At 45.4% G+C, this 26,662-nt stretch overlaps 1 protein-coding gene across 5 annotated transcripts in view; it reads left to right on the top strand.

The window, feature by feature from the left end:
* The first annotated feature begins 637 nt into the window (after positions 1 to 637).
* WDR17 (WD repeat domain 17) overlaps positions 638 to 26,662 on the top strand; it is a 166,199-nt gene continuing 140,174 nt past the window's right edge. The window contains exons 1-2 of one of the 5 annotated variants that reach the window (XM_073643745.1): positions 654 to 743; positions 1,522 to 1,597. The gene's annotated coding sequence lies outside the window, so the exon portion shown is untranslated. Of the gene's footprint in view, positions 748 to 1,521; positions 1,713 to 26,662 lie in introns of all 5 variants that reach the window. The other 4 variants (XM_073643736.1, XM_073643756.1, XM_073643767.1 and 1 more) reach the window with 4 other exon arrangements.

The raw sequence follows: 26,662 nt of genomic DNA, 5'->3' as shown, positions 1-26,662 counted from the left end.
CTATGGCAGCAGGATGCAGTGTGCCTATGGCAGCAGAATGCAGTGTGCCCGATGTGCCTATGGCAGCAGGATGCAGTGTGCCCGATGTGCCTATGGCAGCAGGATGCAGTGTGCCCGATGTGCCTATGGCAGCAGGATGCAGTGTGCCCGATGTGCCTATGGCAGCAGGATGCAGTGTGCCCGATGTGCCTATGGCAGCAGGGTGCAGTGGCCCGATGTGCCTATGGCAGCAGGATGCAGTGTGCCCGATGTGCCTGTGGCAGCAGGATGCAGTGTGCCCGATGTGCCTATGGCAGCAGGGTGCAGTGTGCCCGATGAGCCTATGGCAGCAGGGTGCAGTGGCCCGATGTGCCTATGGCAGCAGGATGCAGTGTGCCCGATGTGCCTGTGGCAGCAGGATGCAGTGTGCCCGATGTGCCTATGGCAGCAGGGTGCAGTGTGCCCGATATGCCTATGGCAGCAGGATGCAGTGTGCCCGATGTGCCTATGGCAGCAGGATGCAGTGTGCCCGATGTGCCTATGGCAGCAGGGTGCAGTGTTCCAGGCGGCGCCGACCTCAGCTCCAGAGGACATCCGATCTACTGATGGTGAGAGCGCAGCGGGGAGGAAGGAGTTACCGGAGCGTCCTCGTCTGACTGACAGCGGGCTCCTCCAATGCGGTGCAGTCGGGGCGTGCAGAGCGGCAGTGGGTGTGATGAGTGCACGGCTTGGGGAGCTGCACACACCAGCTGTGGATACACGGGGTAGGTGAGTGTGTGCCGGACATTGTGTGCCTGCCCCTAATGTGCCCGTCACCGGGCTGCTCAGTGCCAGCTCCGCCGTAATACATGGTGGTGTGATGACTGTGATGGGGCCAGGGGCTGCTCAGCACAGGCTCCTCTCCTCCTGTATACTATGTGCACTGTGCCTGCTGTTGTGTGTGTATGTGGTGTGTTGTGACTGTGCACTGTGCCTGCTGTATACTGTGTGCACTGTGCCTGCTGTATACTGTGTGCACTGTGCCTGCTGTATACTGTGTGCACTGTGCCTGCTGTATACTGTGTGCACTGTGCCTGCTGTATACTGTGTGCACTGTGCCTGCTGTATACTGTGTGCACTGTGCCTGCTGTATACTGTGTGCACTGTGCCTGCTGTATACTGTGTGCACTGTACCTGCTGTATACTGTGTGCACTGTGCCTGCTGTATACCGTGTGCATTGTGTCTGCTGTATACCGTGTGCATTGTGTCTGCTGTATACCGTGTGCATTGTGTCTGCTGTATACCGTGTGCACTGTACCTGCTGTATACCGTGTGCACTGTGCCTGCTGTATACCGTGTGCACTGTGCCTGCTGTATACCGTGTGCACTGTGCCTGCTGTATACTGTGTGCACTGTGCCTGCTGTATACTGTGTGCACTGTGCCTGCTGTATACTGTGTGCACTGTGCCTGCTGTATACTGTGTGCATGTGGTGTGGTGTAGTGTCAGTGTGCACTGTGCCCGCTGTATTTACTGACTGCTGCTCCTTTCTGACGGTTTCAGCACCTTCCTACTGTCCACCCTGTGACCACAGCCCCACCTCTGGCCATACTCGGTACTGCAGTCCTGCTGGAATCAGGTAGGACGCTACAGTGTCACACTGCCCTGTCACCGGGGAGATCAGCTGGAGAACGGCTGTCGGGTGCAGCTCTGTGTCCTTTATATGGGCTTCCTCTCACACTGCAAAAACCAAGGTAAGATTGTGAGCCCCAATGGGGACAGCGATGGTTTCTGTAAAGCGCTGAGGAATATGATGGAGGTATATCAGGCAGCTAACAATAATGCAGAAGGATGTAAATATAATTAAAGGATATGTGCTAAGATTAGCAGTTACCTCAGGGGCGGAGACTGACTGCGTGGGGCCAAAGGTGCCAGAAATGTGTTTGGGCCCCCCACCTTTTATGGCGACAAAGATGTATATATAGCAACACACACATATATACCTCTTACATAGCCTCCTTTATTATGTATATTGCTGTCCCTTGTCACATAGTGCCCTCTCTTGTTATGTACAGCACCGTCCCTTACATATCGGATAATATAGCACGCTGTTTCTTATTACATACCGTCCTCTCTTGTTGGATATATAATGCAATGACTGCAGATGGAGCAAGGGAAAGCTTCTTTGCTGATGGAGGAGCTGATGGACTGGTCTTCTGGTCACCGGCTGCTCCATCAGCTGCCATTTTACATCTAACAAGAGACGGCTATGTAATAAAGAGAGGGCGCTGTGACTGTACATAACAGGAAGCTATATAATAAGAGACGGCATCATATATAACTAGAGAGTATGGTATGTAATAAGGGACAGTGTTATACATAATAAAAGAAACTATATAAGAACGGCGCTATACATAATAAATGAGTACACTATATACTAAGGGACTGTGCTATACATAATAAGGCTGCATTCCTGCATCTGTGTGCTGCCCGCTTTTACAGATGCATTGAGCATGTCCTATGCTGATCCTCAAAATTAGATCAGAACAGGACATTCTCTGACCCTCACAGATCTCATTCTCAGATCCGTGATTTTCATGTATGTGTGAATGGATCTATAAAACTCTACGAGTCTGTGGACCATCAGATAAAAAAAATCTGGCAGCCCACGGACATTTAACACAAATGTGAGAATACCGCCTAAGGGATTTTACTGATAACATTATCCCTCCAAGTCACACAGTGCAGATACGGAATAATATTTACATCCAGGCACTTACCGCTGACGTCTCATCTGATCAGAGTCGGTTTCTGCTGCTTCTTCTCCATCTGGTCAGACCTTCATGTCCACATCTCCCCGCCACGCCTCTTGCATAGGCGGATTATAATGAGGGCAATCCGGGCTACCGCCCGGGGCCCCGAACCTGCAAGGGGCCCGCGGCTCCGGGCGGGGTGTCTAATGCCGGATTGCCCTCATTATATGTGCGGGCCGCCGCGGCACATACCGGTAGCAGTGGCGGGAGGGGGGGCCCCGGACCGCTCCCCCAGCAGCGGCGCACGGCCGCTACGTCTTCATCGGCCGGGCCAGCACTGCAGCAGTTAACTTCCCTGTGCTGGCCCGGCCGCGTCACTGCTAGGAGACACGGCCCTGTGCGCGGCCGTGTCTCCTAGCTGTGACGTCACGCAGTGCGCGCCCGGCCTGCACTGCTGCAACGGAGAAGTCAGAGCAGGCAGGAGGAATGGAGCCGGGGGATGGTGAGTCTGTGTGTGTATGTATGTGTGTGTGTATATGTGTGTGTTTGTGCAGGCAGATATCATTGTGTGATGTCTGTTTATATGTATTTTTGTGTTTCAAATGTGTTTATGCGTGTATGTATATGTCTGTATATGTTTGTGTGTGTGCGTGACTGCATGCGTGACTGCGTGCGGCCTCCTGCTGAGTATAGTTGGTGCCGTGCGGCCTCCTGCTGTCTCGGGGGGGGGGGGGGGGGCGCTGTGTGCCCCCTGCTGTGTATAGTTGGCGCTGTGCGGCCTCCTGCTGTGTATAAATGGCGCCGAGCGGCCTCCTGCTGTGTATAGATGGCGCCGAGCGGCCTCCTGCTGTGTATAGATGGCGCCGAGCGGCCTCCTGCTGTGTATAGATGGCTACGTGCGGCCTCCTGCTGAGTATAGATGGCGCCGTGCGGCCTCCTGTTGTCTCTGGAGGGGGCGCCGTGCAGCCTCCCGCTGTGTATAGATGGCGCCGAGCGGCCTCCTGCTGTGTATAGATGGCGCCGTGCGGCCTCCTGCTGTGTATAGATGGCGCCGTGCGGCCTCCTGTTGTCTCTGGAGGGGGCGCCGTGCAGCCTCCCGCTGTGTATAGATGGCGCCGAGCGGCCTCCTGCTGTGTATAGATGGCGCCGTGCGGCCTCCTGCTGTGTATAGATGGCGCCGTGCGGCCTCCTGCTGTGTATAGATGGCGCCGTGCGGCCTCCTGCTGTGTATAGATGGCGCCGTGCGGCCTCCTTCTGTGTATAGATGGCTACGTGCGGCCTCCTGCTGAGTATAGATGGCGCCGTGCTGCCTCCTGATGTCTCTGGAGGGGGCGCCGTGCAGCCTCCCGCTATGTATAGATGGCGCTGTGCGGCCTCCTGCTGTGTATAGATGGCTACGTGCGGCCTCCTGCTGAGTATAGATGGCGCCGTGCGGCCTCCTGCTGTCTCTGGGGGGGCGCCGTGCGGCCTCCTGCTGTGTATAGATGGCGCCGTGCGGCCTCCCGCTGTGTATAGATGGCTACGTGCGGCGTCCCGTTGTGTATAGATGGCTACGTGCGGCGTCCCGTTGTGTATAGATGGCTACGTGCGGCCTCCCGCTGTGTATAGATGGCTACGTGCGGCCTCCCGCTGTGTATAGACGGCTACGTGCGGCCTCCCGCTGTGTATAGACGGCTACGTGCGGCCTCCCGCTGTGTATAGACGGCTACGTGCGGCCTCCCGCTGTGTATAGACGGCTACGTGCGGCCTCCCGCTGTGTATAGACGGCTACGTGCGGCCTCCCGCTGTGTATAGACGGCTACGTGCGGCCTCCCGCTGTGTATATGACGCGCCCCCTGGGCCTGCGCTGGGAACCCGGAGCCGGATCGCTGGTGGGATGCTGGGGGTTGTAGTCTCCGTGTGGCGGCGACCAGGTCCGTGCCCAGGGTGGTCAAACCAGTGGCAGTCTATTGGTATTGTAATTGTCCGACTACGCCACCCGTGGATTGCGGTCAGTGGGGACCGCCGCTGCGCTGCCGACCGCTAAGGCTGATGTTGTTTGCGCAGCCGAGTATGGGATAACTCCCCACGGGAGAAGTATTGCCTCAGGGCAGCTAGAGCAGATGATGGGAGTGATGGTGTGAGCGTCCCAGTACTGATGGTGCTGGTGCGGCGATGAAACACAGAGACTTGTAATTGCAGTTTCCAAAGCTTTACTCACTGTTGTGATTCTGGTCCCTTGTGCACATGAGGGACCGCCTGAGCCGTGCTGCGTCCACCAGGTGAGGGACTCGGTCAACTCCCAGGCAATTCCGGAGTGTGGTTCAGAGCTCCCTTCTCTTTCCTTTCTCTGGCCGTCCCCACCAGTGACCCACCTTTGTCCAGCTTCCTCGGGCCTTCTGTTGGCGAAACCTCTCTCCGGTTTCCCTGACCCTATACGGTATGCCTTTCTGGTGGATGTAGTGAGGGGTCGCACCAAGATGTGGTAACAACCTCCGGTCTTTGGTTGAGGAATCTGTTGCCTCCACCAATTTGGGTTCCGGTACCCTGTTCTGCCAACCCTTCACCCTGTATCTCCTCTGGGCATATGGGGTTCCTTCTGTCCTCGTGTCTCTGGGCCTTTCTCTGTGTTCCTTGCTTCCTTTCTCCTCTGTTCCAGTTCCTTTCCTACTTTCCTTTCTGTTCCTTCTTCTCTCTCTCTCTCTCAGGCTCCAGCCTCCTGACAAGGCCTGCCTGCAGAGCAGAGCCCATGCAGGGGCTCTGCTTCCTGCCTTCTCCTCAGACTGTCTCCACTGAACTGAACCGGACTGAACTCTGATCTAAGATGGTGCCCACCTTTTATACCTCCTTCTGACACCCGAGCCCAGGTGACTTGCAACCAATGGGCTCCTGCCTATGCCCAGAGACCCACCCCTATCTGCTCCTACACCACTGGGTTTTCCTTTCCCCGCCCCACTCCAGCCAGGGACAGAAGCTGTCGTGCCTGCACTTCTGTGGGAGCACCGTTGAGCTGTCCCTCGGAAATGGGGTGTGTGTGGTGCATGTAGCTAAACGAGTCCTGGTCCACACTCCATCCTTACCCGGGAGTGGAATATCACACCTCTGGTCTGAGGTGCAATACCCCTGTAGCAGCCGAGCCCTCGGGGTGCTACATATAGATGGCACCTGCAGCCTCCCGCTGTGTATAGATGGCTACGTGTGCTCAATATTGAGTCATACAATTAATATAAGGCTATGTGCCCACGGTACAGAAAAGTTCCGGATTTTTTTTGAGCGTTTCTGCATCTCCCTGGCAGAAAAAACGCATGCGGATTGTACTTGCGGATTGTGCGTGCGGATTGTACATGCTTTATCCTGCCATGGACAAGCGGATGTGAAGCGTTCTTCACATGCATTTCCGCATGCGGGTTGACAAGCGCTTTTCCAAGCGATTTTAGCATCACTTGGAAAGTGCTTGACAACTTGGTTACACTATATAAATCCATGCAACCGGGAACCGGCATATATAGTGTGACCGTAAAAGAATGGTCAAAAATAAAAAATATATACTTACCTTCTGATGGCCTGCCGACGTCAGCGGTCGCGTGACCCGTCACATGACTAAATGACGTCACGGCAGGTCCTTTTCAGACCATCGCGAGCTGCCGGCAAGCCAGGACGCAGCGGATAAAGACACCGGGGGCCATCAGAAGGTAAGTATAATATTTATTTTTTATTTTATTCTTTTTTTTGCAGGTTCTATGGTACCCGGGTCCGGAGGAGAGTCTCCTGTCCTCCACACCCGGGTATCATCCGCACATTGAAACGCATGGATTCCTCATCTACAGATGCAGTGATGCGAAAACGCCGCGCTTCCGCAAAATAATTGGTAATGCTGCAGATTTTTCCGCAATGATAATCCGCAGCGGAAATTTCCGCAGCATGTGCACAGCATGCGGATTATCATTGGGGAACATGGCAGACCTTCTACCAAGCGTTTTTTAAGCGTTTCTGCAGCGGAATTGCCGCTGCAGAAACGCTTAAAAACGCATAGTGGGCACACAGCCTAAGAAAAATTATTATAATTAATATTGTGAACTATCACATGATCTATCACAGGGGATCATGTGACATGTCACGTGATAAATCAGGTGTGTGTGTGTGGGGGGCCCGCGCCTTCTAAACTGCCCGGGGCCCTTGCTACTCTTAATCCACCCCTGGCCTCTTGTCACGATGATCTCCAGCCTAGAAAATAACAAGGACACATATATTGTATATATACATGCGTTTCACCCGCATTGCGCCCCTGACTACAGATATGTACACCCCCATTAATATACTATTAGCCACTTAGTAATCAATATATAAAGCGATAAGCAGCATTGTGCCCCCCATTAACTATAATCTCCACCAGCCAATAATATAAATTATTCAGTCTCTGTGACTCTCCCCAATTAACTGTAAGGTTATGTGCACACGGAAAATATACAGGGCTTTACAGTACAAGCAAAGTGAAACCCCATAATTGCTCTCTCCCAGCACCCCCATCATTGCTCTCTCCAAGCACCCCCATCATTGCTCTCTCCCAGCACCCCCGTCATTGCTCTCTCCCAGAAGCCCCCGTCATTGCTCTCTCCCAGCAGCTCCCGTCTTTGCTCTCTCCCAGCAGCCCCCGTCATTGCTCTCTCCCAGCAGCCCCCGTCATTGCTCTTTCCCAGCACCCCCATCATTGCTCTCTCCCAGCACCCCCATCATTGCTCTCTCCCAGCACCCCCATCATTGCTCTCTCCCAGCACCCCCATCATTGCTCTCTCCCAGCACCCCTGTCATTGCTCTCTCCCAACAACCCCGTAATTGCTGTCTCCCAGCACCTCGATCATTGCTCTGTCCCGGCACCCCCGTCATTGCTCTGTCCCGGCACCCCCGTCATTGCTCTGTCCCGGCACCCCCGTCATTGCTCTGTCCCGGCACCCCCGTCATTGCTCTGTCCCGGCACCCCCGTCATTGCTCTGTCCCGGCACCCCCGTCATTGCTCTGTCCCGGCACCCCCGTCATTGCTCTCTCCCACCACCCCCGGCATTGCTCTGTCCCGGCACCCCCGTCATTGCTCTCTCCCACCACCCCCGGCATTGCTCTGTCCCGGCACCCCCGTCATTGCTCTCTCCCACCACCCCCGGCATTGCTCTCTCCCAGCACCCCTGGCATTGCTCTCTCCCAGCACCCCCGTCATTGCTCTCTCCAGCCCCATCATTGCTCTCCCCATCGCCACCATTGCTCTCCCCAACCCCATCATTGCTCTCCCCAGCCACATCATTGCTCTCCCCAGCCCCAACATTGCTCTCCTTAGCCCCATCATTGTACTCCCCATCACCTCCATTGCTCTCCTTAGCCCCATCATTGTTCTCCCCATCGCCACCATTGCTCTCCTTAGCCCCATCATTGTTCTCCTTAGCCCCATCATTGCTCTCCCCGTCGCCACCATTGCTCTCCTTAGCCCCATCATTGCTCTCCCCATCGCCACCATTGCTCTCCTTAGCCCCATCATTGCTCTCCCCCACCTCCCCTCATTCTCCTGTTCTCCCCAGTGTTTCAGTATGTAAAAATAAAAAAAACACACAACTTACCTCTCGCTCCCCTGCAGCGTTCTCCCCTGCGGCATCGTCCTCACCGGCAGCTTTCTCTCTGACACAGGCCTGCACTGCGAATGCCTGCAAACAGCGAAAGCCTGTGTCAGGGAGGAAGCCACAGCGGCGGGCTGGAAGCAGAGGTGAGGATGCCGGATCCCTCCAGCTCCGCTGCCATTTTCTCCTGTCAGCAGCGGAGCTGGAGGGATCGCTTCCTGCCTGCCGCATATGATGAGGGCAATCTGGCTATGGGGCTCCGAGAAGCAGGCCAAATTGTCCTCATCATTAGTTGCCCGGCAAGGGCCCCCATGCCCCGCCGGGCCCCGGTGCAGTTGCAGCGGCTGCATCGGAACTAGGTCTGCTCCTGAGTTACCTGATACCTTCCTGATTGCTGGGACCCCATTGATCCTGAGAACAGGGCTCCTTGTAGCCGTCTCTGAATAGCGCGGAGGTAGAACACGTGCACCTCTGCTCCATTCATTCCTAGACAAGTGCTCTTTTGTTTTGGATAAGGTAACAATCGTGTGGATTCCCTCCTTGCAGGGTATATACACTATATATATACAGTGCTGGCCAAAAGTATTGGCACCCCTGCAATTCTGTCAGATAATACTCAGTTTCTTCCTGAAAATGATTGCAATCACAAATTCTTTGGTCTTATTCTCTTCATTTAATTTGCTTGCAAGGAAAAAACACAAAAGAGAATGAAGCAAAAATCAAATCATTGATCATTTCACACAAAACTCCAAGAAAGGGCCGGACAAAAGTATTGGCACCCTCAGCCTAATACTTGGTTGCACAACCTTTAGCCAAAATAACTGCGAACAACCGCTACCGATAACCATCAATGAGTTTCTTACAATGCTCTGCTGGAATTGTAGACCATTCTTCTTTAGCAAACTACTCCGGGTCCCTGATATTTGAAGGGTGCCTTCTCCAAACTGCCATTTTGAGATCTCTCCACAGGTGTTCTATGGGATTCAGGTCTGGACTCATTGCTGGCTACCTTAGAAGTCTCCAGTGCTTTCTCTCAAACCATTTTATAGTGCTGTTGGAAGTGTGTTTTGGGTCATTGTCCTGCTGGAAGACCCATGACCTCTGAGGGAGACCCAGCTTTCTCACACTGGGCCCTACATTATGCTGCAAAATTTGTTGGTAGTCTTCAGACTTCATAATGCCATGCACACGGTCAAGCAGTCCAGTGCCAGAGGCAGCAAAGCAACCCCAAAACATCAGGGAACCTCCGCCATGTTTGACTGTAGGGACAGTGTTCTTTTCTTTGAATGCCTCTTTTTTTTTCCTGTACACTCTATGTTGATGCTTTTTCCCAAAAATCTCTACTTTTGTCTCATCTGACCAGAGAACATTCTTCCAAAACGTTTTAGGCTTTCTCAGGTAAGTTTTGGCAAACTCCAGCCTGGCTTTTTTATGTCTCGGGGTAAGAAGTGGGGTCTTCCTGGGTATCCTACCATACAGTCCCTTTTCATTCAGACGTCGACGGATAGTACGGGTTGACACTGTTGTACCCTCGGACTGCAGGGCAGCTTGAACTTGTTTGGATGTTAGTCGAGGTTCTTTATCCACCATCCGCACAATCTTGCGTTGAAATCTCTCGTCAATTTTTCTTTTCCGTCCACATCTAGGGAGGTTAGCCACAGTGCCATGGGCTTTAAACTTCTTGATGACACTGCGCACGGAAGACACAGGAACATTCAGGTCTTTGGAGATGGACTTGTAGCCTTGAGATTGCTCATGCTTCCTCACAATTTGGTTTCTAAAGTCCTCAGACAGTTCTTTGGTCTTCTTTCTTTTCTCCATGCTCAATGTGGTACACACAAGGACACAGGACAGAGGTTGAGTCAACTTTAATCCATGTTAACTGGCTGCAAGTGTGATTTAGTTATTATCAACACCTGTTAGGTGCCACAGGTAAGTTACAGGTGCTGTTAATTACATGAATTAGAGAAGCATCACATGATTTTTCAAAGGGTGCCAATACTTTTGTCCACCCCCTTTTTTAGGTTTGGTGTGGAATTATATCCAATTTGGCTTTAGGACAATTCTTTTTGTGCTTTTTTCATTGAAGACAAATTAAATGAAGAGAATAATACCAAAGAATTTGTGATTGCAATCATTTTCAGGAAGAAACTGAGTATTATCTGACAGAATTGCAGGGGTGCCAATACTTTTGGCCAGCACTGTATATATAGATAGATATATAGATAGATAGATATATAGTGCATTGTGAAAGTATTTGGCCCCCTTGAACTTTTTGCCACATTTCTGGCTTCAAACATAGAGATATAAAATTCTAATTTTTTGGGGAAGAATCAACAACAAGTGGGACACAATCGTGAAGTGGAACGAAATTTATTGGATATTTTAAACTTTTTAAAAAAAATGAAAAGTGGGGCGTGCAATATTATTCGGCCCCTTTACTTTCAGTGCAGCAAACTCACTCCGGAAGTTCAGTGAGGATCTCTGAATGATCCAATGTTGTCCTAAATGACTGGTAATGATAAATAGAATCCACCTGTGTGCAATCAAGTCTCCGTATAAATGCACCTGCTCTGTGATAGTCTCAGGGTTCTGTTTCAAGTGCAGAGAGCATCATGAAGACCAAGGAGCACACCAGGCAGGTCCGACATACTGTTGTGGCGAAGTTTAAAGCCGGATTTGGATACAAAAAGATTTCCCATATCTTAAACATCTCAAGAAGCACTGTGCAAGCGATCATATTGAAATGGAAGGAGTATCAGACCACTGCAAATCTACCAAGACCCGGCCGTCCCTCTAAACTTTCATCTCGAACAAGGAGAAGGCCCATGATCACTCTGGATGAACTGCAGAGATCTACAGCTGAGGTGGGAGAGTCTGTTCATAGGACAACAATCAGTCGTGCTCAACAAATCTCACCTTTATGGAAGAGTGGCAAGAAGAAAGACATTTCTCAAAGATATCCATAAAAAGTCTTGTTTGAAGTTTGCCACAAGTCACCTGGGAGACCCAACAAACATGTGGAATAAGGTGCTCTGGTCAGATGAAACCAAAATCGAACTTTTTGGCCACAATGCAAAACGATATGTTTGGTGTAAAAGCAACACAGCTCATTACCCTTAAAAACTACTATCCCCACTGTCAAACGTGGTGGCAGCATCATGGCTTGGGCCTACTTTTGTTCACCAGGGACAGGGAAGATGGTTAAAATTGATGGGAAGATGGCCGGAGCCAAATACAGGACCATTCTGGAAGAAAACCTGTTGGAGTCTGCAAAAGACCTGAGACTGGGACGGAGATTTATCTTCCAACTAGACAATGATCCCAAACATAAAGCGAAATCTACAATGGAATGGTTAAAAAATAAACGTATCCAGGTGTTAGAATGGCCAAGTCAAAGACCAGACCTGAATCCAATCGAGAATCTGTGGAAAGAGCTGAAAACTGCTGTTCACAAACGCTCTCCATCCAACCTCAATGAGCTCGAGCTGTTTTGCAAGGAAGAATGGGAAAGAATTTCTGCCTCTCGATGTGCAAAACTGATAGAGACATACCCCAAGCGACTTGCAGCTGTAATCGCAGCAAAAGGTGGCGCTACAAAGTATTAACTCAAGGGGACCGAATAATATTGCATGCCCCACTTTTCATTTTTTTATTTTTTTTTTTAAAGTTTAAAATATCCAATAAATTTCGTTCCACTTCACGATTTTGTCCCACTTGTTGTTGATTCTTCCCCAAAAAATTAGAATTTTACATCTTTATGTTTGAAGCCAGAAATGTGGGAAAAGGTAGAAAAGTTCAAGGGGGCCAAATACTTTCACAATGCACTGTATATATTATATGTCACTATTGTTTGCATACAGTTCTTTAAATTGGTGCTTTCCGTCTTATAGTTCACCATACACTGAGGGGAGGTTCATTGCCACATTAGGGGCTTTGGTCTCGATCTTTACGTCCTTTTAGATGTTTTTACATTTTTTATTGTTGGTTATGAATAAAGGATTTTACATTTGGACGTGGGGCCCACTTTGCGTATGTCTTTATCCTTGGTCACTGTGAAGCCTCATTCAGACGTCCGTTTTTCACATGTTCTGCCTGTGATTTTCACACATAGGACAAGTACCCGGTTTCTTTTTTTTTGTGCACTGTCTGTTTTTGATCAGCGTCACGGATTAAACTCTCCCATACAAGTCTGTGGGTCCATGCAAATCCCGGACAGCGCACAGATGACGTCCGGTTACAATCCGTGTGCTGTCTGTGAATTACATTATAATGCAGAAAACCACTGATGAAACTGATGGAAAACACTGATACATGAACCAAAAATCAGATTATTACCAGAAAAATCACTGGCGCCTGAATGAAGTCATAGCTTGTATCGGTATACGTGGACCAGCACGCCATTGTATTTTGTGGTACCTGCATAAAGGGATTGTCCGACAGCAATATTATTTTTTAAGGCATGGATTGATTAAAAGTAAGGAACAGTTGAATACTCCCTTTCCAGAACCCCCGTTGATCCAACACAGGCCACTCTGGAGGTCTCGGCCGACTCTGTAAGAGGTTTATGCTCTGTTCGGAAGTCCCAGCACCACGACTGTAATTGTCTGCAGCGGTCAGGTTGCAGCTTTACAGCGATTTCAATTTTCGGAGGGCTCCCAAGTGGCCTGCTCTATTTGCAGTGGTGCTGGGAGACAAGTATACCATTCATTATGTTTAATCAATGCATAGATAGAAAAAATAAAAAAATGTATATATTGTTGGATACACAATATGCCGGCTTCCTGACCTTGATGGGGGCTCAGGAACTCATCCTGCATCTTTGCCGGCAAATGATGGCTATATTATCCAGCCATCATCTGCCTCTAACGGCTCTGCCCGAGGCTGTTAACCAGTCTGTAACAGCTGCATTTACAGCACTCATCCCAGTGGGCGTACTACTAAAATCCTCCCATCGGCTCACCCACAACGTGATTATGGGGCGCCGTCATTACAGACTCCTGTGAAAGCCAGTCCATGATTGGTGTTCATAGGAGACCTTCATTTTTGCTATACACAGCAGTACTGTGGTATTTCTATATATAATACAAGCGATCGGATGATCACAGGTTCAAGTCCCCTAAGGGCATTAACAAATTTAAAAAAAAAATGTTAAAAAAACTGTTTAAAAAAATATGGAAGAAAAAAAACAGAAAAACTTGAAAGTTCAAATCAGTACACTTTTCTCCCAAAAATGATGGTTCTTGGAAGAAGGGGAGGCAAAAACGGAAAATGACCCAGCTGTGAAAGGGTTAATATTTCTGTGGTTTATAAATCCCACGCTATAGGGCGCTGACAAGGAGACAATTGTAAAATGTTTTCATGTCTTTGATGCATCAGGGATTGGAATACCACTCTGTTTTGCTCATATAGAAGAGTTGTTCTTGTAATTGGCCCCCAGAGTGATTTCTGCTCTTAGGAATTTTGATTGACTGATTGCCTAAACTATTCCCAATCTGATAACGACATTTCTATATTTTATGACACATATTATTACTCATCGCCTTTTTTGGCCATCACTTTCATTAATCTCTTTTTGTTTCATTTTTTTTTTTACCAGTTTGCTTAGATCACTGCATGAAAGTGTTCTATACGTGCTGTGTATCCAACCCCCGAGCATATACAGAACAACACCTATAGCCAGCGCAGCGTGCTATAAACAGTCACTATATCTATTATATAGTATATATCAGATACTGTGTGTATTATACAATATATAGTAGGGTTTTTAGAGAGTAAATTGTGTCTCTTTAAAATCCTGTGATTCAAATATATCATTACCCCTTTATAAATCACTGGTGAGGCCACATCTAGAATATGGGATCCAGTTTTGGGCTCCACATTTTTAAAAGGATATTCAGAAGTTAGAGTCAGTTGAAGCTGGATTATTATATGATGGAGGCCTCTCATATGATGGGAGGTTGGAAAAGTTGACCTTGTTTAGCTTAGAAAAAATACGCCTCAGAGGAGATCTCATTTACATGTATAAATACATGTGTGGTCAGTATAAAGTACTGGCGCATGACTTATTCCTTCCAAAGACCATACTAAGGACCCGGGGGCACTCATTACGGGTGGAAGAAAGGCGATTCCGGCAGATAAATAGGAAAGGGTTCTTTACAGCCAGAGCAGTCAGACTGTGGAATGTCCGACCACAAGAGGTAGTGATGGCTGACAGTATGGCTATGTGCCCACGATGCAGAAATGCTCAGGATTTTTTCCTGAGCGTTTCTGCATCTCCCTGGCAGAAAAAAACGCATGCGGATTGTACATGCGTTTTCCTGCCAGGGACATGCGGAAGTGAAGCGTTCTTCACTTGCATTTCCGCATGCGGGTTGACAAGCTCTTTCCAAGCGATTTTAGCATCACTTGGAAAGTGCTTGACAACTTGGTCACACTATATAAATCCATGCAAACAGCTTGGATTTATATAGTGTGACCGAAAGAATGGTAAAAAATAAAAAAATAAATATATACTTACCCTCTGATGGCCCCCGGTGTCTTGCTTCGTGCTCCGTCCCGGCTGCCGGTAGCGGTACACTGAAGGACCTGCCGACGTCAGCGTCGTGTGACCCGTCACATGACTATGACGTCAGCGCAGGTCCTTCAGTACATTGCGAGCTGCCGGCATGCGAGGAGGAGCGCACCGCGGGCCGCCGGAAGGTAAGTATACATTTATTTTTTATTTTATTCTTTTTTTTTACAGTTTCTATGGTACCCGGGTCCGGAGGAGAGTCTCCTCTTCTTTAGGACCGGGTACCATCCGCACATTAGAACGCATGGAATGCGCATCTACATATACAGTGATGCGGATTCCATGCGTTCTAATGCAAGTCAATGGCGGCGAAAACGCAGCACTTCCGCAAAATAATTGGTAGTGCTGCGTTTTTTTCCGCAATAATAATCCGCAGCGGAAATTTGCACAGCATGTGCACAGCACATGCGGATTATCATTGGGGAACATGGCAGGCCTTCTACCATGCGTTTTTGCCGCTGCGGAAACGCTTAAAAAACGCGTCGTGGGCACACAGCCTATAACAGCTTTTATACAAGGGCTGGGATACCAAATGTATAACTGGTGGAGAAAACGTGAACTTGTGGACCTACCTGTCTCTTTTTCAACTGTATGTAACTATGTAACTATATGTCTGTCAGCTCATATCACTTTATAAACTAACCACATGATCAGATATCAGAGTGAGCCCCTATAAAATCATATTTTTGTTGTAATAAGCATTGTCTTTATTGTGCAATAAAAAAAGTAGTTTGCTTATACAAATGAGGGTGTTCGGTGCACCCTCTGTGTGGCCACAAGCGCTCAGTTCCCCATTGTGACCCTCATTTTCCATGCTCCGCTGCCTACCCATCAGGGCTGTGGAGTCGGTAAGGCAAACCTCCGACTCCTCAATTTCCATTACACCGACTCCGACTCCCTCGTACATGGCTCATGTTTAAGTGATAAATTTACTGTAGCACAGATTCATCTCAGCTAAAAGTCTAGACCCTTGGATCAGTAATAGGACAGACATTTATAGGACATTTCAGAACTTTCCCAAATTATTATGAAAAAATATTCCCCACAAACTGCATTGAACTACTGTACCCAATCGACTCCGACTCCACAGCTCTGCTACCCATATGTACACTGGCAGCGCTCACTTGGCCATCATGAGTGCTGTCTGAACTAACAGCTCCGGCGTGCGAGCACACTGCTATGGCAGGGGCATGCACAGCACTTTGCAAGTGGCTGCAGCAGAGATGAGGAAGTTTAGTGTTTTTGAGGTGGCAGACCTTCCAGTTAGCTGGATTAAAAAAATTTTTTTTTAAATACCTGATTTAATGAAGTGGAACCAGAGCAGAGAGTGTGTCACACCAATGACTACTTTGGAACTGTGTAATACTTGTTATCGCCTGTGGAGGCACTGCAGTGAAATATGTGCTGCAAGGTGGTCCATGGGGGTCCCAGGAGACTTAGTTAGATGGGTTACCCTACACTAAATTTTGTGGATAAGTCATTAATTAGAGGAGTTCTCTAGTATATGATTTTTATATACAATTATTTTAGTTCAATGCTTCCCAAACCTGGATACATTACCTAAAGTTGGCTACATGTGAACTCCTTAAATGTGGCTATATGTACTAACGACTATTAAAAAACTGCTGTTATTGAGACACTAATTTATGTCACCAGTGTTGTAGTGAAATAACGATCACATGGTCATCACAATCAGTGACATCACTAATGTTGTAGTGACATGACGATCACATGGTCATCACAATCAGTGACATCACCAGTGTTGTAGTGACATAACAATCACATGGTCATCACAATCAGTGACATCACCAGTGTTGTAGTGACATAACCATCACATGGTCATCACAATCAGTGACATCACCAATGTTGTAGTGACATGACGATCACATGGTCATCACAATCAGTGACATCACAAGTGTTGTAGTGACATAACCATCACATGGTCATCACAATCAGTGACATCACCAGTGTTGTAGTGACATAACCATCACATGGTCATCACAATCAGTGACATCACCAATGTTGTAGTGACATGACGATCACATGGTCATCACAATCAGTGACATCACCAGTGTTGTAGTGACATAACGATCACATGGTCATCACAATCAGTGACATCACCAGTGTTGTAGTGACATAACCATCACATGGTCATCACAATCAGTGACATCACCAATGTTTTAGTGACATAACGATCACATGGTCATCACAATCAGTGACATCACCAATGTTGTAGCGACATAACAATCACATAGGTCATCACAATCAGTGACATCACCAATGTTGTAGTGACATAACAATCACATAGTGATATTGTTCTTATATCTTGAGCGTCCTGATGAAATGGTGACTCTTCAGGAGTAAAACACACCCTTGATTTTGTGTAATAAAGTTTGGGTAGCACTGTTTAAGCCTCTCAGGCATACACATCCTGCATACACATAAATGTTATGTATAGTATAGTCCAATACATCTTAGTCAGTTTAGTACTTTAGTCACAACCAGATATAGGCTGCGTAGTAGTGTTTTATCAGGGTGCTTACAAGACTCTATTCTGTCTATTTATAAGCATTGCAACCTCATCTAAGTACTGCACAGAAAAGGGGGTCAGTATTGGGCCTTCATTAGTCTCATTGTTTGTCATTTCAGTCACTATGAATTTACCATTGCACATACAGTGGGTACGGAAAGTATTCAGACCCCTTTCAATTTTTCACTCTTTGTTTCATTGCAGCCATTTGGTAAATTCTAAAAAGTTCATTTTTTCTCATTAAAGTACACTCTGCACCCCATCTTGACTGAAAAAATCCAGAAATGAAGAAATTTTTACAAATTTCTTAAAAAAGAAAAACTTTCGGCATTCGGCTGTGTGCAGGCGCATATCTGCAGGTTAACAGCGTTATTTCTGGTGACAGGTTCCCTTTAACTCATTTTTTTAAGCTACTGAGAGGTCCTTTTAGTTTCTGTTGCATTTGAAATGGCAGTGGGCCCCGTAGTTTTATGTTGCGTCACTCATGCAGGACTTTTTTTCCGTTATAAAAAACTGATTCCAAAAGGAAACAAGACTGATCCTATATAAATTTGGGGGCCCCACTGCTCCCATTTGAGACAGGAATGCGCAAGATGCTGTTTTCATTTGTTCTAAACAGATCAGACAAATGGAAAGGATAAAAGGACATCTGAACGGTTCCTTAAAATGCCTCCTAAAAGGTCATTTATGCAAGAAGTAAAAAATAATACAAAATGAAACAGGTTGCCATTCATTTCCTCTATCCCAGCCTTGGTTGAAAGCTCATGTGCAGCTTACGCTGTTTGTGTGTATGGATTGTGGTCAAAGAGGATTTGAGCCAAAATTAAAAGCCGATTATGGTTTGGATGAACGACCTTTTAATAGACAGGAGCCATCACATCAGGTTTCTTGTACGGGCTATAAACATTTCAGCTACACTCCATAACAAAAGATATTCTCTATCCGACTTATTCTAATCATAGTAATGTAATAGTTGGATCTACAAGGATTATCACTTTATGATATCATGCACATACATTACTTGCCTTACACACTGAGCCTAGAAACAGGACGCCCAGCCTTGGACTCTTTTCTGCAGTGAATCATAGTTCACTTAATTAGACTTATTAAAAATATTCTTCAGTTTCAAAGGAAGCACAAAATTGTACAAAGTGATTCACTTTTATTATAGTAATTAAATACAAAAAAAACTGAACAACTATTATCTCTTCAGTATGGAGTAAAAAAATAAACTTTGAGACAATACTGTTATCTCCAGATTACTGAAAGTAACATTGGCAGCTAAAGCATCTCTGGAGTCAGAAAGCCTTTACAGGGTTGTCCACCCCGATGTAAAAATAAAAGGCCTATCATAATGAAAAATACAATAAATAGTGGCAGATTTATTATTCCTGTGTAAACTTAAACTTATCCGTCGTTTACATTTTTATTTCATAAATCAATAGTACACATGAGAATAAGAAACTTTGTAATATATCTTATCAGAGAAATCTGCTTCTTTCGTGCATTCTGAAAATTCACAATTCCTGGGTAAAATCTGTATTCATCCAAGACAGATGAGCTGGTTTTAGAAGATTCTATGTAGAAGGGAGGTGAGAAGAGAAGGAGCTCTGCCTCTGGCTCCTCCCTCCTCCTCCTCTACATAGAATCTTATCAGTACCAACTGTCATCTCCTATCTCAGTAATGTAAAGTTCTGTCTTTACTGAATACAGATTTTCCCCTGCAATAGAGAATTTTGAAAATGACTGGTCCAAGAGGAGAAACAAGCCCTCAGTAAAAGCATCTTTTAGTGTGTGATATCAGCCAAACATAAAAAAATAAATAAATGTGGTATCACTGTAATCGCATCGACCCAAAGAATAAAGTCGTCTAATCACTTACACCATACGAGGAACAGCGTAAAAAATAAATAAAACTAATTCTTCACCTGCTTTTGATTTGTTCATTCTGCCTCCCAAAGATCGCAGTATGGCTCAACTGACATTTATTTTGAGCTCTGTGCTGAGTGCTTACATCAGGGTTTCTGTGTAAATCTCTGAAATACGTGATTCAGACTGAATCTCCGATGGAAGATTCCCTGTAATGAGGCAGATGGAGACACTATGGATGCCGTCTGGCCTATGATTCAGCAGTGTCGCCCTTTTTAAGTGTGCATAAAAGTGTGGTCCGCCACAGTTTTGTGCACTTCTGAAAAGAAGGACACCGCTGAGCAGAGGTCAGACAGAGTCCAAAGTAACTCTGCTGCTTCAACTCAGTCCACAAAAAAGTCCCCACTCATCTGTTAATGGAAATATAGAGGGCTTCCACGCTACTGGTTGCACAAAGGCTCTGGAAAACAGGGCTGTGGTGTCGGTAAGCCAAACCTGCGACTCCGACTCCTCAATTTCCATGACTCCAACTCCACGACTCCGACTCCCTCATACATGGCTCATGTTTAAGTTTAAGTGATAAATTTACTGTAGTAAAATGGTAACATCAAGCTTTTAATCATTATTATGATCCAATAATCAAGCTATTTAGATAGAACATAAAATATATTTATTAGAATACAACTTTAGAATAAAAAAACTTTTTGCATAATTGCAATTTATTATACATTATGCAGTAAGTGGAAAAAAACAGTTTTCAACAAAAACGTACTGAATAACATTTGTGCAGTCTATGAATTTGTTCTGAGAAATAGTATCGCCTCCATCAGATCCTCCTTCATAGATGACCTCAAATCTGACCTTTTTTATTATTATTTTATTTTAAGGCTAGAGAACAACCTCTCTACACTAACTTGGGTTGGTGGCAAATCAGTAACCACATGGGCAACTTCTCTAACAATTTCAGGATATAAAGGAATTGCCTTGTGCACAGTCAGTTTTGATGAACGATTGAACTCTTCTACTTTGAGAGCAAGTGAAAAATTTTGTAATTCCACAATTACCCCTTTTCCAGCACGTCTCTTCAAGATGGAATCAATAAAAGTTGCAGCATGTACCACTTGCAGACTATCTCTTATTGCCAGCTGCAGCGTGTGCACAACACAGCGCATGTGATGAATAGGAGAGGGGTGTGAAGCAGCTTCAACAAGATCATCTAATTGTAAAGAATCATTTTGCTGTTCTTCTGTAGTAATATCGGTTTGTTCCTCTGTAATGGGAACAGGACTGTGACCTTCCATCTCCAACATACTGAATCTGAAATGTTCGTCTAGCTACTGTTCACCTTCATTATTCTCATTCATCAGTTTAATTGTACTTATCATGTTTGAAGCATTATCAGTTGTAATAGCAAGAACCTGTTCTTTTTTTGTTCTTAATCCTGCTTTACTGTTCACTCCAGCAGTTCTGAGATGAGTGCAGGCATTCCTTCCCTATGTGTTTTTTTTTCCCCTTATCTGTAGAGGAGGAGCTTCACTACTTATCATGTACATAAACTGCAGCACAGATTAATCTCTGCTAAAAGTCTGGACCCTTAGATCAGGAATAGGACAAGCATTTATAGAACATTTGATAACTTTCCCAAATTCTTATGAAAAAATATTCCCCACAAACTGCATTGAACTACTGTACCCAATTTATTATATATTTTAGGAGTCAGAGTCGGTCCATTTTATTCTGACTCCACCAAAATGGACACTAACTCCGACTCCACGACTCCGACTTCACAGCCCTGCTGGAAAAGCGTTTTGGCTCCTCGCCCAGCAAAAGAAACCCCGCAAATTTTGCGCTCCCAAATCCAAATACCCGGTCCCTTCTGAGCCCCACAGTATGCCTAAACCACATTTAGTATCCACATGTTTGGCATTTCTGTAGCAATGAGAACCCGCTTAATTTAAGGGTGCATGTCTCCAGAAGCACGAGCTGGGCATAATGTATTCACTGTTCACTACAATGTACTGGGCACTACAAAGGCAGATTTTCACTTACAACATCCACTGCTGCTTGTTTCTGAAAGCATCCATGTAGTCACAATCATCACTACACCTGTAGATAAATTCCGAGAGGGGTGTAATTTCCAAAATGGGGTCACTTGAGGGGGGATTCTACTCTTCTAGCACTTAGGGGCTCTGTATATTGAGTCTGCAAACTATTCTACAATAATTTGTTCTCCAAGAGTCAAGTAGCGCTCCTTCCCTCCCGAGTCTCGCTGTATGGCTAAGCAGTACTGTGCAACCACATATGGGGTATTTCCATGTTCAGCCGAAATTGTGTGACAAACTTTGGTGTCATTTTTACCCCTTTGCATGTGTGAAAATGTAAAATCTGGGGCTAAAACAAAATTTTTGTGGTAGAAATGTAACTATTTTTTCTTCATTACCCAATGGTATAAAATTCTGTAACCCACCTGTGGTGTCAATATGATCACTGCACCCCTAGATGAATTCATTGAGAAGTGTAGTTTGTAAAATAGGGTCACTTATAGGGGGTTTTGCTGTTCTGGCACCTCAGGAGCTCTTCTACAGTATCGCTGTAAATTTACTGACCTGAAGACTAAAGCTGTCTTATCAATTTTACCATAAAAAAAAAATTCCTGAATTGTTGGTTTTTGTTTATTCTGCCTCCCAAAAATCAGAATAGAAAGCGATCAAAAAATGTAATTTGCCCGAAAATGTCAACTCGTCCTACAAAAAACAATCCCAAACATGACTCTGTCGACCGGAATATAGAAAAATGATTGCAAAAACTAGTCTTAGCAAAAACAAGAGTCTTTTAGTGTGTGACAGCTGGCAAACATAAAAACCCAATATGAATCTGGTGTCTCTGTAATTGCACCAACCCGAAGAATAAAGTCGTCTAATCACTTATACCGCGCGAGGAACGGCGTGAAAAATAAACTCTAGGGTTAGGGTTGTGCTAGGGTTAGGATTGTGGTTGTGTTAGGGTTGGAGTTAGGGTTGTGTTGGGGTTGGGATTTCTTCAAAAGTAAAAAAAAAAAAACATTATGACAATATGGCGACTAGTGTTGAGCGCAGTTACTCGCTACTTGAGTTTTCATCGGGTGCTGGGGTATGCACCGAGTATCGCGGGTGCTCGAGTGACATGCTCGAGTCTCCGCCCCATATGTTTCGCGGCTGTTATACAGCCAAAAAAACCTTTCAGGGATTTCCTGCCATGCACGAGCCATCCCCGCATGTTTTTTCTTGGGTGTCTAACAACCTTGAAACATGCGGGGCGGGGACTCGAGCATGTCACTTGAGCACCCGCAATACATGGTACATACCCAAGTACCCGATGCAAACTCAAGTAGCGAGCACTTGCGCTCAAGACTAATGACAACTTATTCAATATGATGACCTAATGTTATCAAATTCTGTGTCGTACCTCAGGGTTCAAAATGTTCACTATACCCCTTGATAAAATCCTTGAGTGGTCTAGTTTCCAAAATGTGGTCACTTGTGGGGGGTTTCCACTGTTTAGGCTCATCAGGGGCTCTCCAAATGCGACATCGCGTTCCCTTTCGATTCCAGCCAATTTTGCGTTCAAAAAGTCACACAGTGCTCCTTCCCTTCTGAACTCTGCCGTGTGCCCAAACAGTGTATTTTCCCCACATTTGGGGTATTGGCGTACTTAGGAGAAATTGCACAATAGTTTTTGGGGTCCATTTTCTCCTCATACCCTTTTGAAAATAAAAAAAATTGAGGCTAAAAGATATTTTTTGTGGAAAAAGTTAGATTTTTTTTCATTTTCACGGCTCTACGTTATAAACTTCTGTGAAGCACCTGGGGGTTCAGGGTGCTTATCACACATCTAGATAAGTTCCTTGAGAGGTCTATTTTCCAAAATGGGGTCAGTTGTGGGTGGTTTCCACTGTTTAGGCACATCAGAGGCTCTCCAAATGCGACATGGCATCCGGTAATTATTCAGGCAAATTTTACATTCAAAAAGTCAAATGGCGCTCCTTCTCTTCTGAACCCTGCCGTGCACCCAAACAGTGGTTTTCCCCCACATGTGGGGTATCCGCTTACTCAGGAGATATTGCACAACAAATTGCATGGTGCAATTTCTCCTCTTACCCTTATGAAAATGCAAAATTGGGGGCTGAAAAACATTTTTTGTGGGAAAAATGTGAAAATTTTATTTTTACGGCTCAATGTTCTAAACTTCTGTGAAGCACCTGGGGGTTCAAGGTGCTCACCACACATCTAGATAAGTTCCCTGGGGGGTCTAGCTTCCAAAATGGTGTCACTTGTTGGGGGTTTCCACTGTTTAAACACATCAGGGGCTCCCCAAATGCGACATGGCGTCTGCTAGTTATTCAAGCAAATTTTACATTCAAAAAGTCAAATGGCGCTCTTTCCCTTCCGAACCCTGCCGTGTGCCCAAACAGTGGTTTTCCCCCACATATGGGGTATCGGCGTGCTCAGTAGAAATTGCACAACAAATTTGGGGGTCCATTTTTTTCCTGTTACCGTTGCAAAAATAAAAAAATGTGGGTCTAAAGTAACATTTTTGTGAAAAAAGTTACATTTGCATTTTTTTTCTTCCATATTCCAAAAATTCCTGTGAAGAACCTGAAGGTTTAATACATTTCTTGAATATGCTTTTGAGCACTTTGAGGGGTGCAGTTTTTAGAATTGTGTCACTTTTGGGTATTTTCTGTCATAAATGCCCCTCAAAGTCACTTCAAATATGATGTAGTCTCTAAAAAAATTGTTTTGTAAATTTTGTTGGAAAAATAAGAAATTGCTGGTCAACTTTTAGGCTATGTGCCCACAATGCAGAAATGCTGCGGAAACGCTTAAAAAACGCATCGTGGGCACACAGCCTTAAGCCTTATAGCTTCCTAACAAGAAAAAATTTGGGTTCCAAAATTGTGCTGATGTGAAGTAAACATGTGGGAAATGTTATTTATTAACTAGTTTGTGTAACATATCTCTCTGATTTAAGGCATGAAAATTAAAATTTTGAAGATTGTGAAATTTTCAAAATTGTTGCCAAATTTCCAATTTTTTCACAAATAAACGCAAGTCATATAAAATAAATTTTACCACTATCATGAAGTAAAATATGTCACGAAAAAAACAATCTTAGAATCTGTGGGATCCTTTGAAGCGTTCCAGAGTAATTACCTCATAAAGTGACCGTGGTCTGAATTGTAAAAATTGGCCTGGTCATTAACGTGCAAACCACCTTCTGGGGTAAAGGGGTTAAAAATGATTTTTTTTTTTCATAAAATGCATTAAAAACATCCTTGTGTTGACCGTTGTACCAGTAAGAGTAAGGAAGACTAGTTGGTGCATGCCACTCAGATAAACAAATGAATAATTATGCCATGTAGCGTTACCAGCAGGAGTTGTCTCCAGGCAATTGCTGAGCAGGGTGCCATAACAACATCTCCGAGAACCTGAAATACTGTATATAGAAGTGCCGACACACAAGTAAATATAGTCAAGTTCACTTCCAGAGTGTTTAGTGAATAGGTAAGTTCACATTGCAACACAAAATAAATAGAATATATACATGCAAAATAAAGACATTTGCAGTCAAAATTATTCAACACCCCCTTGCAAATCAGATTGATTAGCAAAATGTACAATATTATCACTGTTTGCTATAAACCAATCAAAAAACAACAATTTAAATAACTCAACACAGCTACAACCCCAAATTTTTGCACACCTGTCCTGGGTATCCTGGTCTCTGTTTCCTTCTCCTGGGTCCGTGCCCTCTGTTGTGCTCCACGTTGGGTTTTGCAAGTTGCCCGGCAGCATCAATGACCCATTCTTCTTAGACCTATTTAAGGCCTAAATGTGATTCCTACATTTAGACACACACTTGTGTCTTGGGATTAAGACTCATAGTGCTATGTTAGGTGTGTGCACCATCTGGGTTGTTATTTTTGTGTTTGCATCCATCCATACTGGGTTCCACTTCAACCGTCCTGCTGATCCTGAGTTTCCTGGTGAACCTTTACAGTCCTTGCTTCCCACATGCCTGCCTGTTTGCTGCATTGACCCTCTGGGTCTGTGTGCCCACCCGGACTTTAGTCTTAGAGAATCCACTTAACCTGGTGAGCCTTGACACCCAATTCCCAAATGTTGGAACGCTATTTAAAATGTGAAGAAAACAAGAATGCAATGGTTTGAATATCTCTAATAACCACATTTTATATAAAACAGAATTCTGTTTTTAACTTATTTCCATACCATTGTATTCTGTTTTTTTTTACATTTTACACAGAGTCCCAACTTTAATATGTAATATAACAAATGGTGTCTCCAAATTCATCACAATATGCCACTTTTAATAACTACTGCGGCCTCAGGATCATTCAACCCCCTGAATTGAATCGATAATAAGCACACACATTTGTAAATCAGTTGTCCCGATCACATCTGCAACTAATCAAGAGACTAAATAGTCATGAGAAAAAGCGCATCAAATTCTTCAAAAACCTATGAGTGACAGCAAAAAGCCTGCAACAAGATGTGGCACCAGACACTGAGGCTTCTGTTTGCACACTAAGGTTTATGCTAAATGCTAAAGGTCTCCATGCCCAAACTCCAAGATGTACAGCTTTACTGACCGAAAAGTAGAAGAAGAGTCGGATCCAATATGCTCAAAACTTTATAAATAAGCTACTGAAGTTTTGGGATTCTGTTTTGTGGAGTGATGAAACAAAATCTGGAATTTTTCCAGCTTATGGATCAGCGGTATGTCTTGAGGAGAAAGAATGAAGCATTCACTGAAATCAACATTCTGCCAACAGTGATGCATGGTGTTGGCTCTTTAATGCCTAGAGTGAAGCATGGCAGTGGCTGTGTGATGCCTACAGTGAAGCATGGTGGTGGCTCTGTGATGTCTACAATGAAGCATGGCAGTGGCTCTGTGATTCTCTATGGCCACTCTACTTCCTCTGGCACTGGAAATCTGCATCATGTGGAGGGTAAGATGGTTTCACTCAAGTATCAGGAAATCCTAGGAGAAAATATCATGCTTTCTGTGAAGAAGGTGAAACTTGGCCATCATTGTAACTTCCAAAAAGACAATCCCAAGCATACATCAAAGTCTATCAACGTTTGATTTCAGGAGAAGTCCTGGAAGATTCTAGAGTGTTCATCAAAGTTACCTGATGTGAATCTGAGAGAAAGTCTTTGGTGGGCCTTGATCAAGGCAGTTACAGCATGTAACCCCAAGAATTGTAATGAATTTAATGACATTGCCTATAAGGAATGGGCTAAGATTTTTGAGGAATGCTACCAAATACTGATGTTTGACTATGCATCATGTTCGCATCAGGTCATAGCAAGCACTGCCCCGTACACTTCAGTGATGC

This window comes from Phyllobates terribilis, unplaced genomic scaffold (genome assembly GCF_046119375.1).
Source record: "Phyllobates terribilis strain yellow unplaced genomic scaffold, ASM4611937v1 Scaffold_1__5_contigs__length_1240528914, whole genome shotgun sequence".
In the NCBI taxonomy this organism is placed as follows: domain Eukaryota; kingdom Metazoa; phylum Chordata; class Amphibia; order Anura; family Dendrobatidae; genus Phyllobates; species Phyllobates terribilis.
The sequence above is the reverse complement of the archived record's forward strand: the minus strand, read 5'-3'. Positions and strand labels throughout refer to the sequence as shown.